Genomic DNA, 16555 nt, shown 5'->3' on the forward strand with positions numbered 1-16555 from the left:
CAAGAAGCAGAGGCCCAGATATTTCTTTAGTCCCTGTATGGGTTGAGTGTAAAAAAAAAAAAGGCTGGATTCTCCAGTTCCCATTAGTCAGACCCTCTCTTTTCAAAATCTTTGTCCCCTGATTGTTATCTAGGAAGAATCTGAAGCCAAAACTGAGATAACCCTGATGAAATCATTAGGTTTATTTATTCATAGTTTGGATAGCGTTCTCCAGCAGCAGACGTTATATAACTGTTTTCACAGGCTGAGCAGTTCTCTTCATGACAAGTAAACCGATCCCTTTTTGGAAAAATGGGTGGAGTGGCCCTTTAATTATTATACATGATTAATTAGACAATGGCTTACACCCAAAAGCAGGTGAACTGATCTACATGTACACTGATTGCTCACAACATTTAAACCAATAACCGGTTTTAACATCATGGCTGAATGGTGCGTGTGAATATATGTGGGCCTTACACATTGCTTGACATGTATGTCAGTACAGGCAGAAAGTCAAGCCAAATTTTATGTGTTTAGCAGGTAAGCCTTAAAAGCTCTACCTCAGTTATTCAAATGTGGGGAATGGGGCCCAGTACTATAATACACTGCTAGGATTTTCACTTCTGTCTCATGTATTCCAAGTAACCTACTGCTCAGTCAAAGAGAACCTTGTCATTTTTGGCTTGCAGGCAGTCCTATCTGTGGCCACGCCATTGGTTTATTCATGACATAGGAAACTCAATCACAGGGTATGAAATCTGGCTTTATGCCACTGCATATTAGCATAGCCAGTGTTGATTTCTCATGTGTCTATATACAGTGTACATGTGTACAAAGCCAGCAGGCGACATCTAAAAAAACCTATTGAACATCTTCAGATCCCATGGTCAGACCTGTGTAAATTTCTCCAATTTTTCAAGCTCTTGCATAGAAAACCACCTCTTCTTCAGGGGATATATTGGTTAAATATGCATCAGCAAGGCAATGTTTGCAGCTTGTACCCTGCTGCTCTGGGAGCGGAATCAATAGAGATGTAACAGCTTGGTTTCTACCTGCAACTCTGCTCGCACTCTTTGTATCCTTTCTAGTATCAGAGTTGAAGCCATAATGCGATCAAACTGTACTGGGATGACAATGGAGGCCTCAAAGGAGCCTCGCAGATCTGAGAAAACACACACAAAAAGCGCTTTTGGCTTTTTCAGTGTTTAGTTTGGATGTTGTAGAAGTTGCATTGCACAGTAGCATTAAATAACAGCATTGACATGCAAAAGGAATTCATATATCTGTAAACAGATGAAATACATCAGATGAAATACATCAGTAACAATATCCATATGGCGATATTTATTCCTCAACAAATATATTAAATTTTGATTAGTCTTTTTACAATTATTCAAAAATGTTCCAAGCAAGTTTCTCATGTTTTCATGGACCACCTTGTGTTGCACTGATGTGAAGGCTGGCATTATTCTATATTTTCCAACCAACAACAACAAAAAAATCCTCTGGAACCACAACCATCAGTGAGTTACACCTCCTCTTAAAACTGTAGCACTTCACCCAATTTGTTCATTACTGCAGATGTAAATCATTAAAAATGGGTCAAGAAGATTTTTTTGCCAATGAATGGTGCTCTATAGTGAGTATTTCTGGCAGCAGGACATTTGTATGTAGGTTTACGTCGAAATAAACTCCGGTTTTTTGTGTGTGTTGTTTAGCTGGACATTAGAATTTTTCAGGCTCAGTTTATTGTTTGTTTTGGTGCTTTCATGGGATTTATTGAAAGTAAGAACAATACAGAATATCACCAGCCTTAATGGGTTTTTAGACAAAAAACAGCACTGCACTAAAAATGCAAGAAGCTGTCTTGGTGGGAGTGTGCTGTTTCAGGGTAGGATGACAGTGACAATCCAAGAGGTATAGGTGGAGTAATAAATTATGTTGCGTAAAAGTTGAGTCAGGTTAAATGTTTTAGCCGGAGCAGCAAAGCGCTTCCACTCAGATGAATGAGCAGGCTGTTTTCTGTTTAAACAATGCCTTTTCTTTAAAGGAACAGTTTGACATTTTGGGAAAAGCTGTTATTCACTTTCTTGCCATGAGTGAGATCACTATCACTATGTCTCATGTCTGTACTGTAAATGTGATGCTATTACCTTAGCTGTGGGTAGCATAAAGACTGGGGGAAATGAATAGCCTGGCTATGTGCAAAAGCAACAAAATCCACATACCAGAAACTACAGCTTGTCATTTTTACACTTTTGTATAGGTACAACAAAGTAGATATAATATGTTTATTTGTTAGGTTTAGAGGTGCTGCTCAGTGTATTCTGTCACCTTTGGACAGAACCGGGCCAGGCTTGTATTTTCCCCCCTCTCTTCAGTCAGCTAAGCAAACCAGCCTTATATTCACTACACAAATATGAGAGTGGTATCCACCTTTGCATCTAACTCTCAGCAAGAACGTGAATAAGAATGTTTCCTAAAATGTCAAACAATTATTTTACAATAAAAACATTCAAGATGTCCTCTAAAGGCAGTCATTTGCCACAGCTGAAGACCCTTTTTTCGTCTGTCATGGTTTTAAAATATCATTCTGCACACTTATATTTTCTCTTCAGCTTGACTGACATTAACATTCCTATGCTATTTTCTTTTTTTCTTTTTTTTTTAAATCAAACCACTGATGCCTCAATAATGTTGTGCTTACCTCTCTTGTGCGTCAACAGCATCACTCCCCTGTTGCCACTGTGTACACATCTCCTCTCAATCTCCAAGAAATAACAGTTTCAGAGACACTTTCAATTGCAGGCCAACACAGTTCAGCACGAGAAGGACAGAGGGTAAACATACGAGAAAGCATAAGTGTTGAAAAGTCTGTTTTGTTATGTAAGACGCTGATCTTTCTCCTCATGCCACAGGAAGTCCTGGGAGTGACAAATAAATACAGACGTGAGGGTGTCTATTTTGTACACTGTGTCAAACAGCAGCAGCCATCTTCTCATTCAGTTCTCACTGGTGCTCATATAGTGCTGTAGTGTCAACACACATTGAACTGCAAATGCAATAGAAACTTTTATCTCCTTCGTCCTCTTTCACAGTTGTGGTGTTGAGGCGTTCAGGGTCTTCTACTGTTTGTGTCATCTCCAACAGGTTTTGCCTTTCCTTGCTTCCTCTTCCTCAGCCAGCACCACTCTCATATCATGACCTATCAGGGAGACACAGGACAGAGTGTGGCTATTAATACTAGGGTTGTAAATCCTCTAAACACATACACACACACACATGCATACACAGTCCCCACTGTTTGTAGAGCATGTTCTCACTGGAAACAGCATGTGGGTAAAAATAGCAAAGAAGTAGTTATCAGTTCCTGTGTGCATTTAGAAAGGTAGGCACAGCTTTCTTTGGACTGCTTAAACACACACGTGCACACAGAGAATTCAAACTCAAAGAAATCGTTACAGTGTGATTTAGAAAGCATGGTTAAGAGGATTGCCTGGCAGGATCACATTAGCTGTGAACAGTGTCTACGCTGTCTTTGGTTTCACTGCCATTATCCCTCAGATGTAATTTTTATACCAAAACATCATTTATCCTCATACATTATGTATAATCACTTTAGATGAGACAGGTCTCTCTATGATGGAGTTTTTGCAGAACTGCACATACAGCCTTTGTATCAAACTCAGAGGTGCCGATGAGTTTTTTTTTTTTTTTTTCCTGACAGAAAGGAGTGTTTCTGTTGTCAAAGTTTTCATTCGGTTTTAGCTCAAAATGCTTTAACTACCACTACTACTTGAGATTTGCTCTTATGTCTTCTGGCTTCTGAGGACTGGATGGAAAAGAAGCAGCAAATGGTTGCAACACTACAATTTTTGTTGAATTTAGAAGGCTATACTACAAGCTACTCAGAAAAAGCAGCACAATATCTCACGGTCTCTTCTCTCTCTGCTCCACACTGTTAGAAGAATTCTGCTACCGTGATACTGGGTAAAACAGCTAGCTAATGGAAATGTTACATGATTTTGAAAATACAGCATGTACAACCAAGTGAAACACTACAAAGATCCTATCCATTATCTCCATATTATCCCCATTTGAACCATCATCACCTTGGGATGATGGCAGGCTTTTCGCACCGACTTTGAGTTTGCCCTTCTTGGTCAGACAACACGTTGAACAAACTGGTTTGTTTCAAGCAGACCCCTGCCTTTCATCTAAATCTGTATCACACAGTTGTGTGAATGTCTTCTCACTTTATTTTTATATGCATATTACAACGTCCCTTGTGCTTTTTCAAATCAAATGGAAGTGGGTCACGCACAAATTCATTCATTCACTGACTTTTCATCTGAGTCACAATCTGCTCCTGTTCCCCTCAGCCCCCTGTTTCCAGCCTCTGTTTCTCCCTTCATTTCCTTTGACCTGCCTTCCTCTTCTCACCCACCAGATGTCCTCAGATTTTCCTCCTTGTGCCCAGTCACCTGTCTGCCCCACCCATCCACACACACCTGCTCCTCATTCCCAATTAGCCTGTTTGTTTGCTTGCCTGCCCATTCTTCGATTCATCTGCCTGCTTGTTCTCCCCTCCACCTGTAAGTCTGGCTTTTTATTTATTTATTGATTGATTTTTTCCATTAATAGTTACTTCACTGCATCAGCCTGCCTTTGTGTGTCTGCGTTTGGGTCCTTTACCCTGTGTTCTTGGCTTCAGCTGTGACAGTCTGTTTCTCTAGATTTATCTCCCACTACGTAAATCAAAAAATTCACTCACACACACATCTCAGCCTGGACCAAAATGATAGGCTGACCTACACTGCCATTCCTAGAACCATGCTGCAAGCATGGCTAAAAATTTATCATTTCTTTAACATTGTAATTTTTCATTTTGTCATAGAAAACAAAAGGTCGTCCTGGTTTTACCAAAACAGTTTGACAGTAAACAAATAGTAGTCTTGAGCACTGATGTCATTGTAATGTCTTGCTGATGGACCATAAAAGTGCTTTCAACTTATCAGCATAATGAAGTGTTTGAGAGAGTGCAGGCTAGCGTGAGCAGATGCTGTTTGAAGTGATGTTCACGTCACTCTTTCCACATCCAGTTAACAGGACTCTTTGACTGGAATGTCCCGCATCACCCTGCCCTGTAAATGTGAGAGCTCTATCATTAAAAGATGGAACACACGCGGATAGACACTTTAACACACGCACGCAAAAAAATTAGCACACAACAGGGACACTGGTTTCCATTCCATAGGTCAGTTGCCGTTGGCATGAAAAATGCTGAAAAAGAGAATCTACTTTCATACTTTTTCATTCAGCATATCGCTCTTTTTCTCTTTGACTTTCGCTCTTCTTTCCTAATCCAATTTCTTTTCCTATGCTTATCTAACACACAGTGCCACAATCAGTGCTGCAGTTCACATATTTGGACTTTGGGATAAGTTTAATGATTAAATCTAATACCGGTTTACTTTTGGAGCAAGCTCTGTGTTTGAATATTTTTAGCTTTCCACATGCCAAAATCAGCTTTTTCCCCCCAATTTGTGATTGTGCGTGGTGGCTGGAAGAGCTTTGTGATGTCTACTATTTCTGTCTCTGTGACGCAGAGACAGAGTCTTTACGGTCTTGTTAAAATGTAAACCGTAATCACCCACAATCACATTAACCACATAATCCACAGAGCATATTACTTTGCAGTGTTATACTGTATGACTCATTATGTGCAACAGGTATGTGTAGCAGTGTATCCGCTGTGTGTTACTGTTTACATGTGTAAGTAAAGTCAGCTTCGGTTCTTAAGATAAATAACTTGTTTGTTCAGTAATAGTTCATTAGGCAGTTCAGTTTCTAGTACATGGGTCAGTAGCTAACATAACAAACACATCCATCATTTTGCTGTAGCAGCTCAACCAATGAGTCACTTCATCAAAACTCTGTTGGTTACCAAACAAAGGTGAATTATGTGTAAGGGCGCATCATTTTTGAAAATATTTAGTTCTTTAATAGTTTTGGACATCAACGTTCAGCTTTAAACTACATGCGGCCCAGTCTGACACCTTGTTGTAAGAGATCAGGAGTTTTCTGCCAATCTGCTTTATAAACACTTTCCTTAACTTTGGTACATTCCCTTCAGTTAAACTGGAGGAGTGTGGGAGGATGGTCTCTGCACATTGTCAGATTTGTAAATGTTATTATAGATAAATACACTTCACATTTTATCATTTGATTATTTTAGCTAGTTTTGTTTGTTTTAGTTTTGTTCTAACAGTGTTACATAGGAAAATATGATTAAGACTGTGTCGGTCAGAATGCAGCCTGCACAGCAAAACATGCACACACATACGCACATGCACACACTGAGAGAGAACACTGATGTTTGTGACACTGCATCTGACACGGTGCAATTCACATCACGGAGAACTGGACTATGAGGGACAAAAAAAGATTATATGAGCATAAATAAATAATATAATACCTAAATAAATAAAAAATAAACACATTTTGAAAATGAATGATGATGATGAATGAATGATTTTTTTTACACTTATTTATTAATGTACTTCTATATTTATTTATTTATGTATTGGTATATTTATTCATTTATATATTTATGCATTTCTACATTTCTTTATGTATTTCTGGTAGGTTCTTGGTTCTATCTACTACTACTGCCTTGACTTGACTTGGTACACAGGAGCTTTGTATCTAGCTCACTACTAGCTGCTCAGCTAAACTAAACTCTGTGTCATTGAGGGAAAGATTTAAGATCATTAGCGGACAATTTTGAAATGTATGACAGAGTAAAGGACAAATATAAGACTACTACCTTGCCGAAGCTAGTTACTGACCTGGCCAATGATAAGCCAGCGCTGGTAGCTGAGTGGACTGAGAGGAATTAGGAGGCCCTGAGACCGGCACCAGTGATAAGTCATTTTTGATAGTTTATAATGTTTATGTTCTTAACTTTTTTAATAATCTCTGCCAGCAGAGATGGTGGAAGGTCATGTTTTCACCTCACACTCCACATACTTATAAACTTGGTTTCTAAGATTGGCTACAGGGTAGTATGGCTAGAATTAGAACAGGCATGTCTCACTTCCAGCTTCAGGTGCAGTCATGATGTGTATGTCTCTGGATGGTAATGGGACTGGGCTGAAATTGTCATTGTAGCTCTGGCATATCTGCACATTTTCATAGCACTAGTGGAGGAACTGTCTCCTGATTGGCTGGAAGGTGGACACCTTATTATTGCAAGATAATTCCAATCACAGTATGTAAGTTTTGTCTGAAATCTGCTGCTGCTGCCTCCTTTTCTATGATTGCCTTTCTCTCCACAGTGTCTGCATTGCTTCCTGCTGGTTGTTAAAGGCCCTGTAAACACATTTACTCAATCAGCTTCTCACTATGGCCCTAAATGAACACATAATGCACTGCCAGTTTTACAACAGTTGTGGTTATTTCAGTTTAAAGAGTTCTGTTTTTTGTTTGTGGTTTGAAGTGAAATCAGAATTTTGTTTAGCAATATTTTAAATATTTGACAGTTGTGGAGTTTACTTATATTTCCAGACAAATAAAATAAAAAATCTGCTCACCCACACACTTATGTGATACAAAATACATTAGCAATTAAAGGACAGGTTTTCACTTGATGAGTGACAAAATCCACAGTCCTTTCTCTGTGCAAAAATATTTTCCAAAGTGTTTCTAGAGCTAAATGAAGCTTCAGGAGTCAGGGTTAATCAACTCAAGCGGGTATCTTTCAAAGTCTTTTTAGTATAAAATTCCCTCTTTGTGTTTCCCTGGGTAGTGCTTCCCTGTTGAGTTGCAGCTGAAAGACAGTGACAAAAAGAGTCAGCATTGGAGGATTTCCACCTGCTGTGACTAATTTTGAAGGCTGAAGTCTTATATTGTTGTCAGATAAATGTTTTAATACATTTTTGCACAGGGCGAAGACACTGTGGACTAACACTGAAAATATGTTAGGAAGAGATCTCTGAATGTTACAGCATTAACACATACTTTACACTATCTTCACCCTCCTTTTATTTGCAGTTTGATAACTCACTCAAATCATTCCCACTAGGCAAAAAAGTAAAGAAGATGAATCCTCACTTCCTTTATCAACAGAAAATGGGTCTTAAATTTTGAGGCTATTTGATGATAATGTGCTCACACAGGCATTTAAGAGTATATTCATGCGCGGTTACCCTCCTCTAGAGGTTGTATCATTAATGCAAGTTATACAGCTTTGAGGGGCTTAAGTTGCTGTCTGTCTCTCTAATGCTCACAGCAATAGAGTCATGTTCTTTTGAGTAGCAGCGGGCAGAAAATAGAAACCTGAATGAATCCGCTCCCCCAGCCCTCAGTCCAGCTGTTCACTGGACACCTGTTGACTTGAGATTGCTATGCATTTGGCTGTGTGCCCTACCACTGATGTCTCTCCTTCACTACCCCCTCCACCCGTTCTCATTTTTTTTTTTTTGCCACTGTCCTGTTCCACCAGACCTCCCTTGCTCCCTCAACGGCAGCCAAACCACCTTATGGCCCACTTGGCAGCAGCCATCAGCCAGGGAGGTGAGTACTCGCCCCTCTTTGCCAAGGCCTCATCATCGAGAGCTTATCAGAAACCAGAGTGGATCTCAGTATGCTGAGGAAGTAAAGGTTCATTGGCCGAGAGTGGTTTCCTCTGCCATTTCCTTTAACTCCACTAATGTGAATTATTCAGCAGGCCAAAGAAGCAGCCTTCAGCATGTTTGCTTGCTACATGCTGCTTCTTGAAAGAATTTTACTATTACATTTGAGGTGTTGGAGGGAGTGTTAACTTACTAGGAATTCAGTAATTGTTGATTGCAAAGTGGAGCGTAAGCAGAGGGGTATAAATCTCTACAGCAGAGCTTGGAGAAAGATTTACAGGGTAATTATTGTGGTTTTTAGAGTTATTATTATGTATTTCACACACCCTGGACTGGGTTCGACCTGGATGGCAGCCAATTTAAATTTGGAATGGAGTTCTCCACTTTTGGTTGATAAATGGTGGAGAGGTGCAGCGTGTTAAATTCTAGCTTTGTATGTTTGAGCCTGGGTGTGATATTGGCTGAATGTCGGGGTAAAAGATGGGTTAAAAGCAGGTTTTGTGTTCCAGTTTTTGCGCCATGAGGGCTTGTGAGTCAGTGTTGCTGGCTCTCCGGCTGTTATGGTTTCTGCTTCTCGCTCTCTCTCTCTCTGGCAGGACATGCAGACCTGGCTTATCCCGCCTGGCTTAACACACAACACACTGGCTGGTTCTTATCTTAGGCTTGCAGCACCGTAGGCCTCTTCCACACATGCAGTTACACCGGTGCACACAGACCACTAATAATGAGAGTATGTCGATATTATGTGTGTGCACACGTGCCTCTGTTTACATGTGTACATTTGCTAAGCCAGGAGCATTTTTTTAGTTTTTCATTTACTTTTATTATTTTGAATATTTTATACCAGGCAGCTGGTGAAAGACCTTTAAAGTATCCTAACCAAATACTTGCCACAAATGTGTGTAATAATGTAAGACTCCTCACTCTAGGCATATACTGATATTTATCTTAATTAAAATGTCTTCTAATTTATTTCAGAAGGCCAGTTATCCTTACAAATTATACGGTTGCAGCCTGATGTCAAATTATAACCACAGCAGGAAATGCAAAGGTTCACATGGCATTTTCTGTTAGTGAAGCTTCATGCTGTAATCCTAAAGATTTTCATGAAATTACACCCCCTTTCGATTTATAGTTGGCAATTTTTCAACAATTCAGTGTATTTATATTTGCTTATTAACTTTCTAAGTAGTAGTTTTTCTTTGTTAGTGGTGCATTTTGCCATTTCAGATGGTCTGCACATAGAACTGGCAAAACATGGGGGCGGCTTTTAATGTGAAGCAGTCACATGAAATACAGAGCATTTGTCACTGAGGTTAGTGTTGACAGCGAAAGTTCATTAAAAATGCATTCATCCCAACTACACATGGTGATTATCAGAGGAAACCAACTGGATTTCCTCCACCCTACTGCTATGTGGGAAACTATGCACAGCATGTGCAGCATTAAATCACAGTTTTTCCTCAGGGCTTGGTGGAAGAATGCAAATTATTGACTGATTTCTTTGTTAAAACAGTGTTAGTTTGTTTGGCTGCAGTGTAAACAGATACAACAGATGTATGTCTGAGAAAGTAACTGCTCAAGAAGTGTTTGTCACCAGAAGTTTGCAACTTGTAATTTCTGTTACAGTGGTAACTACTAATCTTGCCAAATTTATCAAGACTGAAATGTTAAAGAATTATTGCTTTGTGGTTAACAGTAGTTTGCTGTTTTGCCCTTACATCTGTATCATTGATGGCTCCAGTTGTCTCTGTGTAATAATATACAGTGTGTATGTCACAAAAGAAAAACTGACACATTTGGAAATCCTTCTAATAATATTTGGATCCCAGCAAATGTGTCATGCGATTTTGAGGACAGATAGAGAGATTCCAGTGTGGGCAGGTGCAGTATGCCTCTGTGAAGACTGATTTCCTTTGAGCAAATCAAGATAAAAGCATTGGATTATGGGAGTTTATAGCCCACCCTGAAATGGGAAAAGTGTTGGATGGGAATGTTATACAGAGGTTATGTCTTTGTGCAGCATGTATCATGTATCTGAGTACATACGGAGCTTCTCATGAGACTCCCAAGTCACTATACAGGCATTATAATGCACTCCTCTTCCATGAACCTGAAGAGGTCCTATAAAAGCAGTAAGGATCAGAGGAACTTTTTCATGTGTCTACAGCTCCCTGCATGCTTTTACAGGATGCCATAGTATGGCTGAGGTTTTGTTCCAGGAGAGAACAAAGGGAGGTAAGGAAAGGTCGCTGGAAAATATCTTTAAAAGTAGCATAGATAGAAAATTGTAATGATGCCTGCTTCACAGGAAGATGGAACGAAGCTGAGGCTTCTTTCACTCCGGGGATACGTCAAAGCGAAACCCTTGACGTTACAACAAGGGCAACCCTTTGATCCTGTCCCATATTTAAATGTCACTTCATTAAACTCTGGCACATCAACAGGAAATCTCAAAACACATGTCTGCCTGTGTAAATTCAAAGTTTCCCAGACTTTGTTTCGGTGCTTTTAATGTACTATGTGCTCCAGAGTAGACCCGCAAGGCAAAGCAAATTTGACGCACTGAGCTTAGCTGTTGATTAGCTAAGAGCTATTCCCGACCTTTGTCATGCTAGTGTTAGCTTATATAAACTTAGAACTGAGATCTTTATTATTATTAATACTATTAATATAATTATTTTACACACTTTTGTAATTAAAAAATTCAGTTGGCTCAATTTAATCTGTCAGTTGAGTAAGCGATAATTCATCACTTAGAGCAATCCTTTTACGGTCTGCAACAAAACTGAATACAACCCTGTGTAATATTACTAAAATCTTAAATGATTCAAAATTGTACCATCTTACAATAATTGTATTATTTCTAAGCTGAATTGAAAGGTATTTGATAAACAGGTTGGATAGAGTGCATTGGAAATACAGTCCCCAGACCCCACAACCTCGATGTGCTAAATGTGAGCACAGCTGCGACCACTGCAACAAAAATCAGTTTTTCTGTGATCACTGAAAAAAAAAAAAGTGATTGCACCTGTAATTTCCATTCAAGACTAATTGCAAGAATTATGATATAAAATAACCTGTGAACACCTCAGCTTTCTCAGTTTGGGCCTGGGTTGTGTTTAATGCAGTCTGGCTGTACATGGTAAGGAATTGCCTGAGCAAGTAAGAAACCAGATGTCTTCATAAAGATGGGAGAGGGTACGTGAGCATCAGAAGGCTGCTGAACATAAGCTGAAACACAGCTACAGCAGTGGTTAGGAGGCACAGGAAGAGCCACACTACCGACAGCAGAAGGTGCAGTGGCCTTCCTCGAAAAATGATGACACGCGCAGTTTGCTGTATACGCAGCCTTGCATTAAAAAACAGATGGGTAACTGCTTCTGACTCGGTATAAGGATTATCTGTGGAAATTGGTGTTTCTTTGAGTGATCAGACAGTGTGAAGGACACTGCATGAAGCCAGCCTCTGTAGATGGCATCCAAGAATAAAACCATTGCCCACAAAATGGTGCAAAACTGCAAGATTAAACATGAAAGGAAGCCTAATGAATAACGGCAGCACATTCTTTGGTGAGATGAAACTAAAATAGATTTGTTTGGATCAGATGTTTCTTGTGGAGCTGGCCAAGGTTACCACAGTGACTGCAGAGTGCCGACTGTGAAACATGGAGCTAGGTGTGCTGATGGGGTGTATGAGTGTAAGGGGAGATGACATTTGGTGGAGTCATGAATGCAAATTTGTTTACCCACTGCACTGACTGCACTTTTATTGTAGCTGGTTCTTAAATATGGACCTTTCATTATAGTTAGTCATACATTTGTTTTTCAAATGAATTGATCTCTTGGGCTTTGGCTGAAAACAAATTTATATTAAATGGACAGGAGCTGCAATTACTTAACATTATAATAATGTTGTCCTCAGTTTTGTTGTACACAATACATACAGTGTAATTTAATTATTCAGTCCATGGTTGATGTAAAAACATTTCTGTTAGCGACTTTAAGTTTTAATTAAAATGACTGTTTGCATTTGATTCTGTTGCGCTCTTTGGGGTGATGCTCTGTTTCCACATGGGCAGCGCTGGATTAATGTTGTGATTAGGTAAATGGAGTTCAGTGATTAATGCTGAAGGTATTTATTGTGTTGTAAGGTATTCCTCATAAAATAATATAAAAAGAAATGATTGCGTAGCCTACAAACACATAGTTTTGATACTATGCTATTAAGAGTTATAATCATGACATTATAACTCTTGTCTTTTATCATGTTGAAACCTTGACATACGTTTACTTGAAACCAACCGTGCCCCCACCAACGCCCCCCCACCCCCTCATGTCCTCTCCGTACCTCCACACATCTTCTCACACCCGCCCCTTCAGGATTTTGAAAAAGTCACACAGTAGGCAGTGAAGGGCTCAAACTAAGACTATCCCTTCCCTATAAAGTCTTGGGTAGAATATTACATTGAAGCTCTCGACCTCTGAACAACCTTGTTTTAAAAGTAGGGGAGCATTTGAAATATTGCTTTTGAGTATCCATTCTACATCAGTCTCCACTGGTCTACCAAAATGTGTGTGACCTATTCCTGAGTACTTTTGTATGCATTTTTATGCCAAACCTGTGATTCGTCTCGAGGAATCAGCCCAGTATCACTGAATCTGATCAAAGCAAGTCAGTGGACACAGGACAGCTTTTGCTCCTCTGGGTTTGCCAGTAAACTCATCCCTCTTGTCTCCATTAACCATTCTTTTAGTCTTTTTTTTTTTCTTCTCACACCTGTTGCACAACTGTTCCTTAGCTTTCTGATTTCACTTTGGAAAGATCAGAGGTTGGGTTTATTAGCTCTCTTTTATCCCCTCTCCCTCTCTGCTCTCTCGCATACTCTCTTCTGTGAGTGTTCATTTCATGTCTTTCCCCTTGGCTATTTGTGTCAAGGTGGAAGAACATAGCGGGGATATCTTTATATCCATGTGTCACATTTCACTTGACCAAAAGCAAATAAGGCTGGACACGTCTTGCAAGCACAGCAGGACAACTTCACACATCTTGGTCTTCCTTCAGGAGAACACAGGCCTAATTTCCACTGTTTTCTTACAAAACAACCAGCTGAGTGGCAGCACCATCCACATTGCAAAGAGTATTGATCACAGTCTTTTTTGTTGTTTTTTGATTATGTTGATCCCTTTAGAGTCTAAAGGTCTAAAGTTTAGACGGTCCTCTTCTGATTCTCAGGGGCCGCAGACTAATGGTTGCTGACTGAGACGAGTTTTCACTACTCTGTACTGCAGTGGTGACAAAAGCAGCTCTTTGACAGCAGCAGTGACATTCGCGACAGAAAGCAGAAGGGCTGGATGCAGGCAATAACCAGAAAGCAATAGGGGATCTGTGATTGTGTTTCCTCCGGAGCTGGCTGTTTACAAGATTACTGTGAAATTGTTCATTCATTGTGGAGAAAATGACATTCACATTTTTTTTGATCTAACAATGGAAACATCCTGAAGGGGAATATGGTTGATTTTTATTTATTTATTTAGTTTATTTTAATTAATTAATTAATTAATTTTATTTATTTTAATTTCACTGTAATTGCTTTCATATGACTGATTTAATATTTCTCCTTTGGTGAATTCATCAGGTATTCGTTTTGATTGGTTCATGCCATAATAGATTTTGAGATATGGCCATTTAGTCAAAAGTCCTTGAGGAACCGTCTTTGAACAGACCAGTGTTGCGTACTGAAATGATTTCATGTTTGAATGAGGTGCTTCCATTACTAAAGCATCTCTATCATAAATATTGTGCAGTGAATATAATATGTGCTTTTTATGACAGTATTGATTTCATAGATTTAAATGGCCAAGGACAGTTCTGCATTTTCGCTGCCTGTCAAATGTCATTCTGGTGTGTTCATTGTGCACAATGACAGACAGGCTTTCATTACATCTTGTTTCTGTGTGTAGGTGCATGTGATGCTGGGCTGCCTCTAATGAAACAAAGCTGCCTGGCGGGCACTTAAGCATTTTCCAGTAAGAAAAAATATTGTCTATAGGATACTAAAACTCCACTGTACTTCAAGGGGTCCCACATGTTGGCAAACCCTTTTCATGAATCACATTTCCAACTGCAATAGGCAGCTTAAAGCTACCTGCTTAAAGCTTCACTAATCAATGTTTAACAGTGGATCAAATGACTTTGTGTAATGTGTAAAGAGTAGCTTGTAATGATGAGAAGGGAGAATTATCACCGGATGCCGTAAATAAATCTCTGATAAGCCCACTGTATGTTACCTGCCTAGCACTAATTGGCAGACAGTAAGCAAGTCAGGTATTTAGCAAGTAACATTTTCCTCAGAAACTGTTGGAAACCAAAATAGATCTAGAAGGAAAGTGAATTTTTCAAAACACAAATTCAGTAGGATCATAATGTTACAATGTGTCTGCCAGATATGTATGTAGGTAGCTGTTTGCTAACACATTGCTTATAAAAAAAACTCCATAAATTCTAAAACCTTGTTTGTTACCTTTGTTACCTTGTTTTTATGTTACTCTGTCCCCAAAAATACTCAAACCAATTTTGTGGGAAACCTGACTGAGATCACGTCCCATTAGCACTAACCGCAGTAATGAATCTGAGCAGAAATTCCTCCACAGTACAGAGGATTCAGCTCCGGCTCCCTATGGGCTTCATCGGAGGGAATAGAGCCACCATTTGATTTGGTAATGAAAGGAAAATAAGTTCATGTTCCTCATTCCTGTGGGTTTAGCTTCACCAGCAACTCATAGCCAGTAATCACAGAGCTCATCCTGTGCATCCCATCCCACACTTTAACTGAACAACAAAGCCTGTGATCAATTACAGTTACATGTGTAGCTGTAAAGCCTCACAAGTAATTGCATCCACTTGTTTACCACTTCTTTCATCAGTCTAGGAAAGGTTGTATTACTGTATAATGTCAAAGCACTTCTTGCAATAGCCCTCAAACATATATACTTTGGACACTTGTTTTAAGCCGATCTATACCTTTCATTAATGCTTTGTCACCTCCATCTAGATTATAGAGAGAAGAAAACACGTTCCTTCAGACTCCCTGTCCTTGCTATTTTCCTCTGCCAGAGTGTTTTTCTTTTACCAGGTCATTAGGTAATTTTTTTTTCCTGCTGTGACACGAGAACATTCCTGCATTGCTGGGGTATCTGGTAGATATAATGAAACAAATCCATGCTGCCTCTGCAAGATTTGTGCATATGAATTAATGACATTTTTCCACATGAACTGATGGCATTTCAATTAATTATGTCAGCAGGTTGAGATATGCGTGCATTCTACATGTCTTGGTGTGTTCGCAGAAGTCTACCCCTAATTAGGGTATCTCTGCTGATGACCTTGCTCACACCTTGCACACCCTAATATGCTCCTCGGTGAAAACATTCCACTTGTGGAACCGTGATGAATTTAATGCTCCTCGTCAAAAACTTTCCTGCCTATCACGGAAGGTAGTCGTTACTCAGAGGAAGCTTCTGAACAATGGACAAAACTCATTATGACAAAACACCACCACATTGACCATTCCCGTTTATTTTTCCAGAGGCATGAATTTTTGGTTGTGAATGACTGACAGTGTTGGGTTATAGGTAATTTGACTGGGCTGGCACTGAAAAGAATAAAAACATATTAATAATAATAACTAGATGTAATCTTAAAGGAGTAGTTTGACATTTTGGGAAAGATCGTTATTTGCTGTCTGGCTTTGCACTGATGAAAGTGACTCCTGAAACTTAGGGCAGAAAAAGATGATCCCACTTAACATGAAATGGTTAACAGAACATACCATTAAACACATAGGCCCCAAATTAGGTCTCCTCCCACTGTTCAGTTTTCAAAAACAGAAACCATTCATCCACCCCAACCTCCTCCTTATAAGGATTTTGTGGCTC

At 39.4% G+C, this 16555-nt stretch overlaps 1 protein-coding gene across 1 annotated transcript in view; it reads right to left on the minus strand.

Annotated features, from left to right (window-relative positions):
• Nucleotides 1–2588: 2588 nt before the first annotated feature.
• LOC121175792 (urotensin-2 receptor) overlaps nucleotides 2589–16555 on the minus strand; it is a 39795-nt gene continuing 25828 nt past the window's right edge. The window contains exon 4 of the mRNA XM_041029631.1: nucleotides 2589–3187. The gene's annotated coding sequence lies outside the window, so the exon portion shown is untranslated. The remainder of the gene's footprint in view (nucleotides 3188–16555) is intronic.

The sequence above is a fragment of the Toxotes jaculatrix genome, chromosome 21 (genome assembly GCF_017976425.1).
Source record: "Toxotes jaculatrix isolate fToxJac2 chromosome 21, fToxJac2.pri, whole genome shotgun sequence".
Taxonomy (NCBI): domain Eukaryota; kingdom Metazoa; phylum Chordata; class Actinopteri; family Toxotidae; genus Toxotes; species Toxotes jaculatrix.